This window comes from Anas platyrhynchos, chromosome 11 (genome assembly GCF_047663525.1).
Source record: "Anas platyrhynchos isolate ZD024472 breed Pekin duck chromosome 11, IASCAAS_PekinDuck_T2T, whole genome shotgun sequence".
Classification (NCBI taxonomy): domain Eukaryota; kingdom Metazoa; phylum Chordata; class Aves; order Anseriformes; family Anatidae; genus Anas; species Anas platyrhynchos.
The window spans coordinates 15314915-15336513 of NC_092597.1; the positions used below are offsets into that span (position 1 = coordinate 15314915).

Here is a 21599-nt window from a genome sequence, read left to right on the forward strand (position 1 = left end):
ATGCTGCTGAAGATTTTAAGGAAATAAGAAATTTTGAAAAACACAAATGATTAAGTGATTGAGCTATGTTTATGCTTTCTTTTTGGAAAAAAAAAATAAACTGTTATTAAAGAGTTAAGCCACTGTATGTGTGGGCGAACTGCTTTCTGTAATTGCTATCTATATACAGATCTTAAGAGATGTTGATCTTCTGAAATGAAGGGTGCAGACGCAAGTCTTTTTAAACCAATAAAAATACCGACATTTAAGTTTTTTTTTTTCATAGATCCTTTGTATGCAAATCGCTCAAGTCAGATAGAAAATTAAAGACTTCTCCTTGGACAAAACATCGACATTGGAACTTAAACAGATAATATATAGCTGCCTGCAGAAATCAGAGCTGTCTTAGACAGTGTTCCACTTTTCTGTCAGAAAATCTGACTGTGATTTATATTTGGAATTTACACATATCCATATTAAAAAATAATTATTAATCACGGCTGTCCTTTTCCTGCTTCTCTGGAGTATACACACATAGTGCTCCAGAACGGCCGCATACACCACCAAAATCCTCTGGCTTTGCGCTAAGACAAATCTCTCTCCAACTTACCAGGATAAAAATATATCTAGGACTTGGTCCCTTTCCATCCCAATCAAAACATGTTAATGTGTATACACAAGTTGAGAATTATTTCAGATGGCTCTGAAATATCCTAAATAAATATTTTTAAGGGCCTGTCCTACATATGGATACGAAGCAGTACTTCTACTTTGCAGTGAAATAGTGACTGTGGGGACGGAGGTTAAAGACTAAAAACTATACCAGTCTATTGCCAGTTAAACCAAGAACTGGTTTCTCCCTCCCTGCCCCCCTCTGTTTTCCAGAGCTTTCCTTTTGTAATATCTTATTCAATACAACTTTAATGTAATGCACACGTGCAATATATCTTACATGCGATGTGATCACACATTTTTTCCTCGGGCTTGATCCTGCCAAACTTTTCATTCTGTGAGTAACCTCTCCTCACACAAGGTATATCATGGAGGTCTGTACTCAAGTAGGGAAAACAGTTTTTTTTCTGAAAACGGTTTTATAGCACGAGTGCCAAACAAACAGCTGGGGGGTTTACCTAGCCTGCAAAACATCTCCTGGCCCACAGACTCCCGTGAATGTTGGATCACGTCTAAACTGCATAGCAGCGCATGGGGCTGAGTGCTGACTCACACCCTAAGATTTCATGAAGCTCTGCAGACCTGTCTGGAGGTACCAGTTCAAGCCTGGAAGCAGTACAGTCACATTTGCATTGAATCTTCCTGGTAGGGGTTTTAGCTTGGAAGAAACACCGTGCAAGGGTAGCTATGCCACTTCCACCAAGCCAATTAGCCCCAAACTGGTTCAGACAGTGCCAAATATCAGGGAGCAGTATATTGGTATTCAAATTGAGATTTTATCTCTATGTTACTGTGCTGAATTTAGTAACTTTGCTCTAAGTGGTCCTTCTATGCGCCAAAATATAAAATAGGTTTGGCATCTCTGGATTAGAGACTGGTGCCTGCAGATTGCAATCCCAGGCTTTACTTTGAAGTGTTAGCTTTTGCCTCGCAGCAACTTGACAATGGTCATGATTCAGCATATCCAATGTGCTGGGATCCGGACTCCTGTTCCTTTATCATTTGAAACCGAAGAAAAATAGCAAGGACTTCTAACATTAAAGTGCCAGTTAGAATTCATAACCCTGGTGCTCAGACTAATTCCCATTCTTTCTTTGCACCCCAAGAGAACTCTTACAATCAGATACAAGTTTCTTTTTTCATCCTACCTGAGCTACCATAGAACAGAGCAAGACTTGAGTTTCCCCAGAAAACCTGACAGTACCCAAACAGTGCCCAGCAGAACCACCCCAAGACCTATTTGCTCCATATTGTTCCTAGTACCAGGCGAGCCCCCAAATTTCATTACTTCTTTTACTTCATTGAGATTGAATATTTGTCAGTGCTACTGGTCAGGATCAGTCTTTTTATGTTTGGGGAAGAAAATATTTCCTGTTCTTTAATATTTGTTATTTATTGCATCTGCAGTCTTAACATTTGCTACTAAGTTGATAGAATATCAACTAATTAGAATATTTCTATTAAAACCCAGTTTCTTTAATGTACCAGTTAATTTACCTTTTTTTTGTTTGTTTGTTTAGTGCATAAATCTTTATTCATACACAATAATCCAGCTGTGCTTTTTGACAGTTTTCTAACAGCAGTTCACACGAAGACAGGCACCCCTTCTCCAGCGGTGATTAACGCTACTTCTTTGTGCACCACTGGTCTGATATAGACCACTGGATTCTCCCACTCCAAAGACTGATAACTGCAATGAAGATGGTGATTCTGTAACTTTCAGAAAGGACCATTTATGGCACAGAATACATATTACATTAGTTCCCATGAATGAAGCTGTGACTTTACTGGGGTATTTTAAGCAAACCTTCTATCGAATGCTAGGCAATTAGGCCTAATATATATTTTAGTGTTGCTATGAAAACTTCTGCATCCTTATACACATGCTGCTCCTACAGAGTGTCACAAAATCTGCTTATGTGGTCTTGTAACAAAAGGCACTGCTGTTACCTTAGAGCTGTTCATAGGAGCAGGAAAGTTCCTTACCAATGCTCTAGAAAGAATCTGTGGGAGGAGACAATCCAGGGGGCAGTTAATGGCTTTAGGGGGTTTTACAGTGGTCTTAGGAATCAGTGTTTCAGTTCAGGATTTGCATTTCAGTTAATCCTCTGCAATGTCCCTCATGGTCCAACTGCAAACCGAGACCTCACAGCTATGCTGTCCGACAGCCAAGCAAGCTATCCCGGTTTTAATTCAATGGCCATTCCCTCCCTCCACACCCCCCTTCGTGTATTACGATGAGGTACAAATTTTGAAGTCTAAGTATTATTAGTGAGATGCCAAAATTGACTTCATTCATTGCTGAATGTCAACCCTCCAGGTACGTTCAGCAACTGCTGTAACTAAATGCAACTGGCCATAGTTGGCATGTCCTGATACTGCATTTGTTCAAACAGATATTCCACGTAGACTGATGCCAGAACACATGCATGTTCCAACAGCGAAGGCTGTGAAACATCAGGCTGTGACAGCTGGCTTTAGAATAAAAACTGTCCAATAAGATATATGAAAACATAAACAAGGGGACTCTGTTAGCCGAGGGGACTCGGTCATTTTCTCAGTGCTGGTTTTATATGTTTATAAAAGCTATACCTTTAATGCATACACAGTTCCACCTACTTACGAACTGAACAATTGAGTACAAATTGATGAGTAATTTCTACACGAGGAAAGAAAAGATAACATAGCTCAGCTTCTTCATTAATCACTAACTTGTACAGATCAGGGAAAGGGGCCATCAAAATGCTGTGGCAGTGCTCCATGTTCACATCACAAATCCAGAATCAGGAGCTTCAAGGTCAGAGTATTTGTTTTATTTCTGCGTTTCTCACTGATGTACTATTTCTGGTTTCTGCAACTGGACAAGATTTATAGCAATCCACAGTTTTAGAGCTACAAGGCAGCAAGGAATTTCATGAAAGGCTCCAGTTTCCAGGAGTTCACCTGCAGACAATGTAGAGTGCAACCACTCACCTGGTGCACAAGGATCTATAAGTCCAGCAGCTTTCACCCTAGGAATATTCTGTTTCATCAGACAAGGGCACGCTGCTTGAAAGCTGCTGCTGTAGAGCTGATCGTGACCACAGCTAGAAAGCCTACGAGACTCCTTCCTCCAGGCCTCTCTAGGGAGCAAAGCTCAGAGCCAGGTTTCCAGTTTTTCAAAAATCTTTCATTTTAGGCTGGGACATAAATCAGGTCTTTTCAGGGAATACCTACACATCATTTCTTATTTTGCATCATCCCTGCTAACTCCATTTAATAATACAGTATCACTTTGAAAATAAGGCTCTTATTTCTATTAAATGTTAAAATTACCTGTACATTTTCCTCTTTAAGTTAATCTTTCCTGTGCACTCTGTATACCACCAAGTGCTACAAAAATCCCCAAGTAAGAGCTCTTCCCTGGGGTTGTAAAAGACCAAAGGGAAAAAAAAACACCTACAACACAGAACATCATCATATATCCTTACCTCTTAGAATGAATAATTATTGCATAAGGACACTCTTAAGCTTATGAAGAACAGTAGTTTCAAAGGATAAAATTATATAAATTACAGTCTTTTTGTGATCATTTTGTCTAAAGGTGGAGCTCCTCTAGAAAAGAGGGTGATTATTAAAGGTAGAATTGAAAGACAAATGCATAATTATTTTTCCTGTCCTGTAAGCCCCTTTATTACTCATCTTTCGAGTCATGAAATGCCTATTTGATCATTTTTTCATGTGACATGCGAGAATGCTTTTTCTTGCCTTACACCAGTATCCTAAATCCACCACCCAGCGCTATTTGATTCCTTCTTCACCTTAGACAAGGAACGCATGCATCTCAGACTTCAACCCACAAAAAAAAACTAACCACAGGGTCCTGCTAATGTGATCCAAGAAAAAGGCAAAAGTCATTACTTCCTGACTTGGATCTCTTCTGTCCCCTTCCAGCTATCCCAATTTCCTGACGTCATCTCTTCCACTTACAAGAATATCCACTTCTGACAGTTATTATACCATTTTTAGGGTGAATAAAAGGGAATCTTGAATACTTTTTTAATGTTAACTTTTCTTCTAATAACTCTTTTATTAGCTTGCAAGTTTTGTGCTGTACAAATTAAAGCACAATCAGACAAGTACTACACCAGCACCCAGTAAACACAATAGCCTACTAGAAAAGTTATGAGCAGTGCTTAGAAAACAAAAGAATGCATGCCCAGAGAAAAAACAGTTGCAAATGCGAATGCATTAAAGGTTTAAACAGGGCAAATGGTGCAGTCACTAAAGAGCACACTTATAAAACCTGTTCCAAGAGTGATTTTTCTAACTTTGAAGTACTACCAATTATGCTTTAAAGGTGTGCGCTAAAGTAAGTGTTAAAGATCTGTTGCACCAGACCTATTTTTCCTTTTATAAAAAAACACTATTTTTCCTTTCCTAGTTTATTTATGTATTTTATAATAGTCAATAGCATTATATTTAGATAAATATTCAAAATTAAATGGGACGTCAATACAGTCCTTAAGTTTCAGGCTTTGAACTGCGCAACCACAGCATGGTTCTGTCATGGTTCCAGTAGACAGAGGCTGGCTTTTAAGATCAAACGCAGCGTGTCGCCCCGATATGTTAGCTGTCACCCTGTGAGTAAACATCGCTGAGGGACAGCGTTAGCAACACCTTATTACTCGTGATGCGGCATGATAGTCGCAAGAAGCTAGCCAAAGTGTCAGAGATAACACCAGTGAGAGCTGCTGGGGGAAGTGATGCAGCCTGGTACGTTTGGAGGGATTCCTTCCTCCCCCCCCCCCCATTGTACTCCTTGAGGACTCACTCGTGATTTGCTATTTGATCCGAGGAGCAGGCCTCCCACTGAAACAACAGCTATCAAGGAATGTTAAGCAAGGCAGCGTTAAATTAATAACTGTGCAGTTAAACTGCTAAATACAAGTAGGTTTGCCTCAAGTGCTAAGCACATTAATTTAAACTGTCATTTATGTGCACTTTTAAGGGGATACTTGTGAGGTGTCCTAGATTACCAGCCGTTAAATGACAAAATGTTTATCAATCCACACACCAAGGGCAGGATGAGCAACAGCATCTGCACTTCAGGTTTCTTTCTCACAGGCTGACCTCGGCCGGGGCCTGAAGAGGCCCTGCTAAGACAGGAGTACCACATGTCTCCTAGGAACACACTGTCTTTGGTTTCCCTCACGGCCCCGTCAGAGCAGGCCTCCAGCTGCTCACAAGGCCTTCGTGCTGCCGGCACGTCCCTCGGGACAGCAGAGGGAGGAATTCTGGTGGCCGCTCAGTGGGCACCTTGGGACACAGTTGGCCCCACAAAAAAAGCTCCACCAGACGTGTAGGCTCCACGTAAGGTCAGGCTTGGGCGCGTCTGCACCTTGCTCCTCAAACCGGAGGCAGAGGCAGCGTAAGCTTTGCCACCGGCAGCGGTGGAGAAGGTAGGCAGCAAGGGCAAGGAGTCCTGAGGCAAGTACTGGCAGTCCTGGCAAGGCGCGGAAGGCTGCCCGTTTCTTCCAGCCTGGCCAGGCTCCTGGCCAGGTGAGAGCTGTTAGCACAGCCCCTGAGCTGCCTTCAGCAGCCATGCCTCGTAGCTCAATGCCAGCCATTTTGAAGCACTTCATTTTTTTCACTTGTCAGAATACGACTGTTGTGGTACTCTTCTCCGCTTGTCAGGCCTGACAGCCACAAACAGCAAGGACTATCCAGTATGCTACTACGGTCCTGCCAAAGACTCAGAGTCCCAAGGCTAGTGTGTTACACCATAGAGAATTACGGGCGATTATATAAGGAGTTACATACCCTGAATGCTAGAAAATATCACAAGATGTACATGAGAAGAAAGATTATACCAGTCTATTCCTCTTCCCCCCACCTCTTACTATGCAGGATAAAAATCTGGCCGGCAGGACACAGTGTGCTGGGCACCACCCAGCTGCTCATGCTACCAGGGCCTGATGCAAGAGCACGATCCAAATTCTTATGGAACAGTTTTATTTTTCTTGAATTCAACACCTGACAGAAGAGGGAGGGTTTTGCATAAAGTAGCACTAAGGAAGCTGGCCCAGTTTCCTTACTGAAGGAGATGCTGCCTAGTCCAGAGGAAGCACATCCAATGTTTAAGCAGTGAGGTTCCAGCTTACTTCTCAAAATGGGACTTGGAAATTTCAGCCACTTTCATCATTTTTGTATGCAAGAACTTAATCAAATATACCTACTTATTCCATGTCAGAACATATCCTCCCTGTATATCACAAACTCACACTTTTTTTTTTATGATGCCACTGTCACCTCAGGCTCATCTGCACAACAACTGCAGAGATGGCTAGTCCATCCCCAACACTGCAAATTCTATAATTTTCTGATTTTTTTGAAAAAAAGATCAAATTTAGCAAAACAACAGGAAGCATGAAGTCCACTGCTTAACATACTAAGGATTAATTTTATTCTTAAAAAATTGCAGCAATGTATGCTTCTGGTTATGGAGGTGTGCCAGTAGTGCTACAATTAGGGCTGTGCTGTCACTTCAATTATAAACCCAATTTTCTGAGGGTTTACTAAAACTTCAGCTTAAAGAGAAAAGCTTGCTGCAGGCTGCAATGTGTTGTACAAGATCTCAGCCAGGGGATACCTTGTTTGCAACATTCAAAAAGAAAACCCAATCCGGTGTTTCAAATGTTAGAATTTAAATGTGCTTATAGAGACAAAACATTCCAAAAAAAGGAACATTTAGTTATAAATTGAGTGCAAAGCAAGTGGCTTCCTGGTTCTCATCAGAAATAATATGGATAAGCATGACTGCAGACTATGCAAGTAGAGAGAAGGAATAAGGAAAACAATTTTGTTTTATTTTTATTTTTTGACAAACACCAGGCAGTTTTATAAGTAGGACTGGTTAGATCAGAAAGACAGTGACCCATGCAATTTTAAGGAGGGAAGAACAGAACACCTCTTTTCACAGGGAAAAGTAGGGCAAAGACCATATGGACAACGTGGGCTTCCCTCACTTTAGAGAGGGATACGCCAGAGGTGTGACTACTCCTGCACGTGCACGCTGCAGCCCTTGGTATTGTCAGCTAGCATCAACATGCCTCAGACCGTGCTTCAACCAAAAATAACACGGCAGAGGATGCACAGAGCTCAGTGTGGGCTGCAAAACTCAAGTGAGCAGGCAGCTTTATACACAGATGATTATCTTGCCATGAGCTCTTCACTGAAAACACTGTGTATGCGAATAAGGCAGCTCTTTAAAAGCACCCCAGTTAAATTTGTATTCACACTTCTGACTACAGCGTGGACAAAGGCTGAAGCCCATTAGTTAAACAGAGAAATGGTGCTGCACACTGCATGCTAGTGGTTTCTTCACTCTGTCTTTGCCTTCTTCTGCAAACACTATTCTTACTGGGGAGGAGATATCTTTCGCCCTGAAAATTTATTCCTTGATCTCTCACGTTGGCACTCCAGTGATGCTGACACCTCTTTGCTATTGAAACGCCTATAAAATATACCCATGCGATACAAACAGACCCTTGTTTCTGCATCTCTTGCAGCTTAGAAAGTTCCAGGTCCCACACATGCATTTTGCCAAATTGGCAGTTGCTAGGAAGCAAACGAAAAATGCTGGCAATGGTTCTGTGGAGTGGGGAACATGCAGCAGTTTTCCTGTAGCACAGGAAACAGACTGAAATTTTCAAATGACTCTCCAGGCCAAAGACATCCAGAGGTGTCTACAAATAAGGAAACTCAAAGTAACTGCAAGGGGATGATGGAAGTGGGCTAAACAATGGTGCAGCTTTTGTAATTAATTTAAATTGGCCACCTTGATTTACTTACCTTCTCTAGCTGAGGTTTCTGGAGAGGCAGAGTTGGATAAAAGCTCTCAGGCACAGTCTATCACTATGCAGAGGACGTGAGTTTTTAAAGGGGAAGTAGTCAACCTGAGCTGAAATCCTACGAGAAACTGCAACTGATAATGCCAATTGCCTGTTTCCTTAATACATGAGAAATAGTCCAAGAACTGGTCAGAAAATAATCCAACATTTAATTGCTGCCACACTTTAGCAGCAGTTTCTCTTCTTGCACAAAGCAAAACAGCGCCAAGCAGAAAGACTGTCGGAAAGCCATGAGGTTAAAGGTAGACCAATAAATGGAAAGGTCAGAAGCCTATTTCTGCAGAAAAACAACAACAACAAAACTGATACTAAGACAGAAGATCAAGTAACTGCGTCAAGACTGGTTTCTGAAATATCTATCATACAACAGTGAAAGAAAAAAAATCACACATACACTCATAGCAAATGAAGTGCAACTGGAGGCTGCCCATTGAGGCCAACGGCAACGCATCAGTGGTGAATTCTTGCCATTTCAAACATTTGATTTAAACACAAAGGAGGATTCTGGATTCCTTTTACATATGCTGTACACGCTGTCCTTTTATCTCTGACAACACCACTCAGTAATTGGTTACACCCAGCCATCTGCTAGCAGGAGCTATCTCCATCCCCACTGCCCCTGCTCCTCACAGGAAGGTCCATCAGGGCTCTCAAAGACAAGCCCAAGTTTCATTCCCTGCCACTGCAGAGTTTGCTCAGGGGGCTTAAGGATTTTTCCGCCTCTCCACTTCCTTCATGGGGCTCATTTATAGTAAAATAGGGAAAACGCAGTTGGCAAGAAGATACAGGAATCATTTCCTTCTCTTGCTACTTTGATGATTCCCCTTGGGGGACACAGAACAAAGACAATCCACACTGGAGGTAGCAGGGAAGATCCAAAAGTCTCTTTTAGGGCAAAGGACACAGGTTGTAAATCAGCTCTCTTTTTCTGAATCTATTCAACCCAATTCAACTGTAAACTCCTCAGATGTGACTGCACCTTCTTGTATGTTCCTACATGGCTCGATGTTACGTGCAACAGGGCACGGCACGACCTTTACTTTTGATAGACGACAAAACAGCAGATAGCTTCCCCCCCTCCAAATAGCGAGTTGCTACAGAAAGCAGTTAAGAGAATTTTCTTCCTTCAAGGAATACTGACATTGTCTCAGATTCGCAGACCTTTGTACAAATGCACTGAGAATTGCTGTCTTCAGCAAAACTTAACCATTTTAACACTAGAAACATTAAATATATAGGTATGTTTGCAAAAAGCAGCAAATATCTGAAGTGCACATTGTTTTCTTGTTCTTGACCAGATGACACTCGTTGTCTAATACATAACACATGGCAAGCTAATTCGGAGAGGCAGGGTTATTCTCCTATCTCGCAGAGCTCTGTCTTTGTAACATTTCAGGAAAACCAAAAGCTGGAAGTTTTGGAAGACTGCTTGCTGTACTTTCAGCTTTGCGAACTGCACGCAGAAATACTGTACCACCCTGACTTCTAAAATCTACGACAATTTAGTAGATAAACTGTACAGCAACAAGTCCCTTCTAAAAGCATAGGAAATAATTGGTGCTGAAGACGTTAGCTGTTTAATGTACAGTACCATTAGCAGCAGCATGTGCTGCCCAGCAACTTGCACCAGGACACGACAGGCTGGGGTGCAACATGCCGCATGCTTCTGACTCTTCGTGGTCCTTGGTGTGAGCCACAGGCATAATTTAGATTAGGTCTCTGTAAGGTCATTGTTGGATAAAATATTTCTTTTAAAAATAATTTTAAAAATCTCTTATGCAGCTGCATGAAGTAAAGATACCTGGTCCAAGACACAGCTTTGAGAAGAACCAAAACTGACAAAGACTGACAGCAAAGTGTCGAGTCACAGCTCACGCAGTTCATGGTGCTATAAATGCAGAATGAATCCAGCAGCTTGCAAACTCATCCCCCTGCGCCTGTTTGCATGTGTGCACATACACACAAACATGCTTACACACATGAGAAATGAGTCCAAGACACAGGGCTACTTGAAAAAACAAAAGAATGCTCATGTTTTGGCAAAATACTATTTAGCTTTTACTGGCATGTGAGGCCAGGCTGCACTAGGCATATTTTAGCAATAACGATCAAAGCACAGGCTTTCCCTGAAGATTAATGACTGGCTAAGAGGATAGTTTGAGGTCTGTTTACCCCAGCTGGTCCTTAATTCCCAGGAAAAGCATCTGCAAAGCTTATTATTGCTATAAACTTAAGATGGAGGGAGGGGTTACGCTGTTTCAAATGATATGTACAATGACTTTTTAGAGACTTAACGTCTTGTATATTAGCCAGACTGTTTAAACCATCTCTTAAAGAACTATTCATCTTGAAAGTAAATAACTTCATACTTCCGCAGCAGCGCACTTCATGTAAGCACTGCAAACTCCTTTACAAGCAATTCATTAACCCCCCCGCCTGCATGGCAAGTGAGGAAAGAGATATACAAGGATCATTTCACTCTTCATAGAAATACAGCTACAGCTGGGAGAAGAATGAAAGCCATTTAACAGCAGACACAACTCCTACGTAATATACAGGGCAAAAAGCGAAGAATATTGTATTTCCCTTAAACTGCAGGAAGATTTAGCTACACAGAAAGCAACTGCTTGACCGAACGGGAGCTAATGTGTAACGCTCTCGGAAAATATGCATGTGGTTTTTCAGGCAGATTGTGAATCTCTTATCCACACCACTGAACAGCTACTCAAAGGACCAATTTCACTGATTTAATGGAGGAATAGTTCCAGTTTGAGTAAGTAGTTTCCAACCCGAATCTTATTTATCACAGTGGTCAAGAACGTAATGGCTCACCAGAAGTTCCCAAAAGCCTGCTCTCAAGACAGAAATGTTATTCCTCAAAAATATATGGGATTCTCAGTTTGGACGTATTTGCATCTTCAAATACAAACAAATACATAAAAAAAACAAAGCAGCAAAGCTTAATTTCACATCAAATTTGGGATTATTAATAGTAACCGACCTGAGGAAGGGCTACGGATTTTAAGGTATTGTAATGTGGCAACCAACTGACAGGCTAGATTCAAATCTTGAAGGTGTTTCATTTAATTGTATATACGTTAGCAATCATGTTTGGACTTGAAGTAGGCTATATACTATACTTTCCTGTATATTTTCCCACAGACGTAATCTAAACAACAACAAAAGTTGTTTTTAGCATCATTATGAAAAATAATAATAAATGGATGTTCCAAACGAAGCATGTGATTAAAACGCTGCCTTTAGAAAGGATGAATAAACCAAACAGGATTAATTCAAAAGAATCAAATGATCGAAGGGTTAAAAAAATATTCATGGCCCTGCATGTGATTTGCATGAGACAAACTCAATGTTCTGAAACAACCTTTACCTTTTCCTGCACAAATAAAGCTCCTTTGCTATATAGAGCAAGATTCAGAAAAAGATGCAATCTTTGGCATCAAAAATTTATTTTCTGCTTGCATCCTACTGAATTTTCCCATATATCACTGTTTTTAAAAAACAAACAAACAAACAAAACAGAAAAAAAGAGAAAAAAGAAGAAAAGGTATCACTCCTAAAGTGTGATAGATATTTTGCTTTTGGTTTGTGAGGCAGAGAACTGACTAAGCATCAAAACCAACCCCATAAAATGGAGTCAAATATATTTCTAATTATTTATCTTATCTAAAACAGAGCTTTTCAAAATGTGTTGCATTTCCTCAAGTACTGCACTCACATATCTTCAAATTTTATTTTATTGTTTTATAGTTCAGGTTGATATTTAGGTAAAAGTTACCATCAGAGCTCTCAAATCATCTTTGATGATTTGGGGAGAATAAAAGCTTTGATGGCCTCAAATTAATACTCTGTTGTGTGACTTATGAACACCAACACATGACAAGTCTCAGAAAAAATTCCTTTGGAAATCTAACTTGAAATTTCAACTATTGTGATGCTTACTATCATGTTTTTCTGTTCACAAAGTTCTATACTAGAAAAAATAACCAATTACAGGCACTGAGGGAAAGAATAATCATAACATCCTATTAGCATTCGCGTAAATTAATCATTTTGGCCCCTGTGCCCCCCAGCTTTGTTTCCCTGAGGTTTTAATTTTTTGGAAAGTACCGGGTTAGATTGGGTATGGTGCCACAGGCTCCTGTTTCCAACACACCCATGACACCAGCACTGGAGATTGCTATGGGCTGAGTGCTATTAATGTGATCATTCCTGGTCAGAACTTCAGGTCCCCTTATTTGTCACTGAGAGCAAATCAAAACACTGTCCATGAAAAATGGCAACGGCTGAAGTGGTTATTATCAGTACTCTTCTATTGATTTTTATACATTGCTGTGTTTTACCAAACGAGGAACTTTTACAGCTGCCTTTTCTGCACCACACCATGCCTGTCCCAGGACCCGGTTCCACAATTCTCTTGCTATGAAACGGGGGAAGCAACATTTTGGAAAACCGACTTCCAGCGTATCTGAATTCATGTGTGTGCACCTCGTTCCTCTCCTATAATTAAAAAAGCCTTTCAAACCGTGAGCCCATGGGCTTTCTGCTGCTGGTAGGAATGATCCTTCTGCTCTATGACAACTTTTAGCTTGTTCCAACATATCTCCTAAATGAAGGCATCCATAAACAGAAGAGAAGCTGATCTCATTTTTGCAGGCAGGTGTGATGCAAAACAGCAGAGGAGCCAGGTAGTCAGCCTCCCGTGCCCATACCCACTGGGCAAACACTCTTTGGACATTAAAAAGGGGCCACAGCCTGATCACGACAAGACTCGAGTAAACTAATTCATAAACATAAGAGCACGTTATTTCTAGTCACACACACAGCTGCAAAGGTGCCAAGGGAAGAAGAAGCATTCCACTTTCCCACCCCCTTTGCTCTCACATATATTGCAGGGCAGCAGGATAACAGCTGAGCTGCACTTTGTGAAAAAATGCTGATTTTTTTGTTTGTTAAAAGACATTTTAGAAAAGATGATGGACAGGCTCATATTAATTATTAGCACATCATTGTGTGATCTTACACTTCACCATTCCATTCATTTCCTCTCTTATACACACATAACAAATTCAGCTAGTTTTACTTTTTTCCCCTCACCCGCTGATTTGGCCTTGTAGAGCTGATCCATTTTCTCTGACTTCAGGCTCTCTCCAGATGTCCTGACTAGTCCAAATCTACATAATTTTTGAGAAGGAGTACCTGTGATATTGCAATATTCAAAAGCAAAAACAAAATACTACCACTCCCCTCTGTCTCCCTCAAAAAAAAATAAAATATATATATATATACACACACACATATATATATATATAAAATTCCCATAAACTACTAGGATATTGTTTTAAAGAAAGTCTTATTGGTTCCATACTCCACTACACCAGACTACTCCAGACAGTTACGGTGTATGAGCTCAGAAGACACTATATGAGAACACGACAAAAATAAGATTATGCATAGATCCCAACAAATATAACCGAAATCAAATGACCTGGTAAACCAAACAAGGTTCAGACTGCAGTGATAATCAGAAAGATAATCCACTGAGTAACACATATTTGATACCTAAGTCTTCATTACTCTTCAGCTTCTATTGCATCAGGTACATCACCTATACCTGCACAAAGTTAATATAAAGCGACGCTAAGAAAGACTTCAGCACACAAAGAAAGGTGTCAGAAAAGCAGCTCCTTAGCCACTTTAAAGCAAGTTAATGGTGGGTTCCAAAATAATTCTAGGTGCAGAACATCTCAGGGAGCATAATAATGTCAGCAATGATTCAAAACAAAATCCTTCCCCAAGTCTCAGCAATGACTGCAAATTTCTAAACATGTTTGACACAGAATCTCTAAGAAGAGTAGTTTCACAGATGTTGCTGGGTGTATAAACTGATCTGTTGCATTTTTATCATACATCCTGGTGTATAAGATGAAAAGAACTACTCAGCTGTCAGTGTGAGTAACTGTGTCTGGCAAACAGAAAATAAAATTTAAAATACCTCAATAAAAGCCTGATGTTTATTTTTAAAATTAACTGCAAACTAAACAAATTGGATAAAAAAAGGGGTGGGGGAGGGGTAGGCATTATTTTATATATATATTAAACACAGTGTTTTAAAATTCCGATTGCATTATTTGCTAAATAAGGATTTAAATAAAGGATTTACCATGGCTACTGCTCCAGAGTCAGTATTAGTTTTACTACAAAGGTAAGGAAAGCAGGACTGGTTCCACATAGTCCTTTACAGGATTTATCCTAATACGGACCAAGAAACCAGCATCCCTGACTTTAGCATAATAGTCCTTTATTCCTAGAAGCATACTTAGTACCTGGATCCACTACAATTCTTCATTTGGAACTTGCTTATTATGAATCAGACTCCAATTTCCAAGGCAACTGGGTAAGTTAGAACTTATTCAAGAATAAACATAAAATTGAGGTCTGAACTTTTATGGTATTTATAAAACAAGCAATATCTTAGAAAGCTGGATTCTAGACAGCAGAATTAATTTACTTTGAAAATGTATGACTTCTACTGAAAATAGTGAGTAGAGCATCCAAATAAATGTAAGTCCAAAAGAATAGATCTTTACCCAAAAAACGTTATGTACATTATGCTGTATCAGAAAAATATCAGATACTGGATATGACATTGATGCTTAACATTAAGAGCTTCTGTGACAACATAGGTATTCTACCATCATGAAAGCACAATCATATTTCTCATTTTGCTTTAACAAAGTGAAGCAGGAAAATCAATTTTATGCTATAGATGTGACCACTGCTTTTTTTTATTACAATTCTGCAAGCTGAGGGTTATGCCTTGACTTCTTTCCTGAGAGAGTGAAGGCAGACAACCAACAACATTCAGTGTGTTGCTTCCAGTAAGAAAATAAATATTGCTTCAAGAGACAAAAATAATGTGACCCACCCCATCAAAGAAAAAAACAAGTTGTTTCACTTGGCTACTAGGTAACATTTATTATATGGGGGAGATTCTGACAAAAATCCACAAGCCTAATTTTGTTCCAACTACTGCAACTCTTGTATGTTTCACTGCCAGGATAGAAGAAGAGTAAGTAATAAAGTAAGTTTTATCATGAAAAACATGCTTGTGAACCTATGATAAACTTATCTTCCTATAAATTTCAGATGCAGAAAGGCGTCAAACGATGAAAGTAAGATGCTTACATTTGAGCTCTGTAAAAATATCATTTAATTACCGAGTGGTCTTTTTGCAAAGAAAGTTAATTCCCTACTTTCTTCATCTACCTTATCTGTTTTATTTATTTGCAAATAAAAGACCAGAAAGTGCATTTATTTAAATATTTACAAGCACCTCCGATGTGCCTCTATCAAGGTAGATCATCAGCACCGTCTGCTTTAATTGCTGCCGTCATTGATTGCTGTGCAGGCACACATGCAGAAGCTCCCAACACCACAGCTCTCCTGCCTTTCTCCCCCTGCGCTACATACCAGATTTTGTAACCTGTGTCAAGCTACCCCCGATGCTTACAACTTGCGAACAGAGGCCAGCAACGAGCCTCCCCAGACACTAAATCATAATCTTCGTGTTTTTCGTATTTCACATTCTAGCCGCAGTTTCAACATCCATACCCCGTGACACGAGGGAAGGATAAATCAACAAGCGTGACAGCTCCCTTGTAGAGACTGGTACGGCCCTGGGAGCTGCCACACCCGACACCCACAGCTCCTGCCAGATGGCTTCGGGAGCGCGGCGCTGTTAACCCCTTCAGGAGTCGCTCCGTGTTTTCTGCTGAGCAGTTATTAAGGGATTGCTTTTCTTTTTTTGGGTAGAAAGAGGGAAAAAGATACTTTGATCCAGCTTAGCGAAGCTTGGGTAACTGAAAGACAGGTCCTTGGATTGAGAGCTCAAGTGAAAAAGTCACGCCGTGTATTTCCTTAAAGACAGGAATCAGGAGTTAGCATTATACAACATTCCTTCTCCCATACCATGCTGTGGTCCAACATGTTTATCAAAAATAGCACTGCAGAAGTTTCAAAACAGTTTTACGTTCCCTTTTTCCGACCTAGGATGCGGCTTAACCTTCTTGGAATGAGAATGCCCATTAGCTGCCCTTCAGCCAAACAGCCTGCTCAGGCCCTAAATCAACAGGGTTTCTAATCCAAAACCCATACCGTAAACTCTGCGACTGTTTCACGGGGTTTGATCTGGTCCCAGGGACATAAATTTGCATGCAACTCCTAAGTTTGTGAGCAGTCCCTTGGCTTAAACTTGCACATGTGCTTAAGTACTTTGTTCTGGCAGGGCCTAAGACAGCTACTTAAAAATGAAAACAGAAGCCATGTAAAGAGCAACTTGTTAAAAACAGTTTTCCTCCTGAAATATTGCACCAAAGAAAATAATGTAACAAAATCCACATACCAATTTCTAAAAGTACCCACTGACTGAACAGTGAGTAAACACTAGCTAAGAAGTCATCAGCCAGTATCAATGCACATCCCTTCACACAAAAGGGCAGAATAAAAATAAAATAAAAATTAAATTTCTGAACTATGTTCAAAATTCTTTGTACAGTATCATAGGTACAAGAATCTGTGGATACAAGCAGCAAGCAAGAGGTCTCAGTCCAAGTTTAAGAGAGGCCCCTAGACTTCACCTAGTCTATTTTGTGGCTTTGAAAACAGTTATCTGGGCAATTTCCTCATTTCTCCTGTACAAAATGTGCCCATCTTTCCAGTTTGTGTGTGGCTTTGTCATAAAAAAAAAAAAAAAAAGCCAGTAGAAAATATTGCAAGGCCAGCACTACTGACAAGCACACTTATGAGTGTTTTACTTCCTAGAACTCCTGATTTGGTTTCCACTGGGATTTGGGTTGCGTACCAATTTTCCTTTACACAATTATAAATAATACAGTTCAGTTTTATGTCATCTGTGGAAGAAATTACACTGAAAGAAGTACTTATTTCAGCTCTAAGTGATATCTTGTTGAAGAAAACATTTATTAATAATATGAACTTTGATCATAAAAAATAACATGACTGCAAGTATTTTTAATTTGGAGAACATGCCACTAATAATGTTAAAAGACTTAAGGTAACTATTCATAGTGCACGAGAAACTCAGGTTCAGTTTTTATAATTTAAACTAATTGCTCATACACACTGACACGGATGGGTTACAGGCTTGTTGCAATTTGCTAGCATTTCAAGGTGCAAAATTAATATTTCCTTGCATGGTTCACATGAATAACTTGAGAACAATTTTTCCCCAGTTTGTTCTTTACACGTGCTGTACAAGTTAAAGGGTTAAGTAACCATTATATTCTAAAGAGCAAACTGTTTGCCTTAGGGCCATCTCCTCCTTACGCCTGATGAATTGCCTGACACTTCATGTATCATACATTACTTTTCACTAGGAAGTAACATTTGGTTCCAGTCATGGTGCAAGACCTGACTTTGGAAGTATGAAGCAATATGGGATAGACAAAAAAAAAAAAAAAGCCAACAACAACAAAATCATATGCTAAGTAGTCTGTACATATATAATATCCTAATTTATTATGCCTGTACTTTAAAAAATGGGCATAAAAGTGCACAAAGAGAAATTCTATGCATACTGGGATGAGTAAAAGTACAACTATGTGAATCATATTCAGAATAGCAAGACGCTTTTCAGGACTAGAATGAAATAAATGCAAATGTTACTGAGGGCTTGGCACCAGAAGTGTTTTAGAAGCTAAATGTAAGCATAACATTTAAAGCTGTTTTTAAACGGAATGATTATAAACAAGATTAAAATAGGAATGGCCCAGCAATTAGCCAGCAGAAACTGACCTGTGCTTCAGTACAAAGGTGCAGACCTGATACTATTCAGTGTGTTCTGCAAAGGACAGGAGGCACAGCTCCTGCTTGTAACAATTGCAGGAAAACAAAAGCAAAGAAAAAATAAAAATAAAAAATAGAGGCATCAGCCTCCAGTTTAGATTTTTGTTGTTGTAAAATATTGCATGTATTTCAAATATTTATTTAAAATACAGCCCTGATGTGTCTTCACTTGTGTGTGTTAGAACCTGCTCAGAAAGTACAAAGGCAAAAAAAAAACAACAAAAAACATGACTTCTGGAAACATACCCATAAAACCTTACCATGCAAAGATACTATATTAACTTTGTGAACTAAAGTACTTACGATACTTCAGAGCAGTTTACAAAGCTTTTCAAATATTACATGAGACAGCAAACCAGTCGTTTATAATTATAAAAGGGTTGAAAGTTTTATTGGGCAAAGATTTAGCTTAAAGTGTTAGTATTAGCTTTTTTAGCTTTTTTTTTTTTTAATTGTAAATGTAATTTAAATGTATTTTTTTCTTGCTGTCTGGCTTCCTAGTAAAACCCATGCTTTATGGATAGGATTTATATAACCCTGTATCACATTACTTATTCTTCAAGGTGTGCTTTTCAGGATATAAGTGTCCCCTTGTAAAATGCTTCAAGCTACACAGACTGAATACAGGTGAACATGCCTGGAAATGGTGCTTCTCCTTTGTGGAGCACAGCTCCTTTCATTAAGTGTGCATCTGATGCTTCTACAAGAAGGAGTACTTAAGAAGGAAAGTAATAAAAAAATCAGGAGCCAAGGTTTGGCCCCTGAGGAAGGGAGAACAGGGGGGAAAACACAACTTTCAGGTGTGAGTTCTGTTCCTGGGCTTAGCACAATCCTCTCTGTGCAAACCAATGGTAAGACATGGGGGGGTTCTTGCATAGCTCCCACTGCATTTGCCATTGCATTGCACAACTGAATCACCAGCGCACCTTCCTTCCTCTCTTCTGCAGATGGGAAAATGAAGGCTTCCTTTCCATAAAGCTCCTGCAAGGGTTAATTCATAAATATGTATAAAGTGTTTGAGACTGCATATTCTCTGGGCTGCAAGGTATGAAAGGAGTTAACAGGAATTTTAATCAGAATACCTCTATTAGATGAAGGAAATGTCTGGACTAAGAACAGGTACCAGAACAGAGATTTCTTTTCTCTTCTCTATTCTGAAAGGATACCTTTTCTAAACACAGTGTTCAAAACATCCTGATAGCACAGAATAATAAAAGAAATAAAAATTGTTCCTGCTATGGGGAACAAGAAGCATGCTTAGGTGACAGACTGCAGGGAGACAGGACGGGCAGGAATAGATGGGCCCAGGCAGAAGGGTACTGAGCTCAGGAATGCGGATTTCTCAGACAACAGCTGTCAGCAACCAGCTATGAGATCCACTCAGAAAGCAGAAGCCTCACCGCTCCCCAGTTAGCTTATTTAACAGCCTGTTTATTGTTACCAGTAAGTCTACTGAGGTGAAGATCCAGTGCACGAAGCTCCTTCGACAAGCTCTACCCTTTAAACCTATTGTACAGCCAATGAACATGGTTCTGTGGACCAAGTTGCTGGGTTTTATTTCAGAGTTTATCGTTTACAAAAAACAACCAAACAAATAATACAGGTTGCAATGTCGAAGCTTCCCCAGTTTAGAAATGCCAGAAGTTTCACTTGTTTGTGCACATCACTTGATTATTCCTTTAGAAAGGACAAAAACCATGACAAAAGTCACCAAGACAACATTACCCTTTATGTGTAGGGTGAGCCCTATCCTCTGGAGGACACATAATGATAAATAATTGAGTACCATAATGCAGAATGGGACCAGATTAAGACTGCCTAGCCAGATGTAACTTCTAATTCAGACACATGGCTTTGCAGCCTTACTCCTTCTTTCCCCTCCCTCAGACATGCAGATTTCTACATTAGCAAGATGGGATATTTGGGATCACTGGCAGCATTCATAAGATGGTCACAATTTACAAGCAGTCTCCTTTGCCACCTTCATTGAAGACTTTTCCAAAGCTACCTTTGGCATCTGACTTTGAACAGTGGTATTTGGTGATTTATCTGCCACAGCTTCCTGTCCTTGGGTGTTGGTGCATATAGCTCACAGACAGCTATGTCAGCCATGATCATTAAAACCTGGGCACATTTGTGTTTTTGGTTTGCTTTTCCAACCAGATTTAATACCTGTACTCTTTTTCTAATTTTAAAATAAAGGACATGGCAGAAAAAGCAAGAATGATGACAGCCAAAATAAACACACCAATAGCTGAGGAACCACCCTAGGCAGTCTTGTATTCACATGAGACCGTAACAGCGCCAGACACTACAGTTTTTTGTTGTTGTTGTTGTTGTAAAACCCCTGGTAATTCAAACTGCCCTTCAAAGCAGTTGTACAGCAACTGAAGAAGTGACCAACCAAAGCACACATTGGACAAAACAGTGTAATTAAGACAATCTATTTCACTGATAAGAGGTTCAATCTTCTGAAGGTAACATGTGCTGATTTGGCTACAAGAGGAATTGCAAAAAGGGCTCCAGGAGAAAATGCATTAGGACATAAAGGGAAAAAAAAAAAAAAAAGGATAAAAGCATTTTTGCACTTCCCTTAGAGTTGTCTTTTGGTTTGTTGAGACCTTTGTACATGAAAAGGTCATGTTCACCTGTGAGTAATAAGCATAATCTCAAAGTTTCCTCACAAGAGAGCTCAACCAGGCTCCAGCCTCCAGGGAGCGGAGGCCAAGGCACTCCCCAGCTGCCCCGCAGAACGAATGCTTCCATGCAGCAGGAGGAGAGAAACCTTGGCACTAACCCGTAACACAGGATCACAGTATTTTGGGGGAACTCATTAAAACTTGAGCATCAACGGCTAAAACTGAGATTTTTATCTGAAAGAACAGAAGCAGTAAAATGAAAGCGGGGGCTCATCTGGCACATGCCTCATGGCAAGCCCATGATACTGTTGTCATTTTCAGTTTTTCTGTGTACAAACATGTATATTTTAATGCTTTCCTTCCACCACAGAAACACTTCCTTTACTGCTATCAAAGCCCTCCCAAGGCAGCAATTAACCATCATCTAAATGCATAACGCCTAACTGTCCTAACAGGAAGGGCAAAAATAGCGTCCTGAGGCAATTAAGAAAGAATAATCGAAAAGTTGTGACCAAAAGTAAACTTCCCGGGC

The 21599-nt window shown here is 40.0% G+C and overlaps 1 protein-coding gene across 2 annotated transcripts in view; it reads right to left on the reverse strand.

The window, feature by feature from the left end:
• BNC1 (basonuclin zinc finger protein 1) overlaps positions 1 to 21599 on the reverse strand; it is a 76231-nt gene that overhangs the window by 54036 nt on the left and 596 nt on the right. The gene's annotated exons all lie outside the window — the stretch shown is intronic.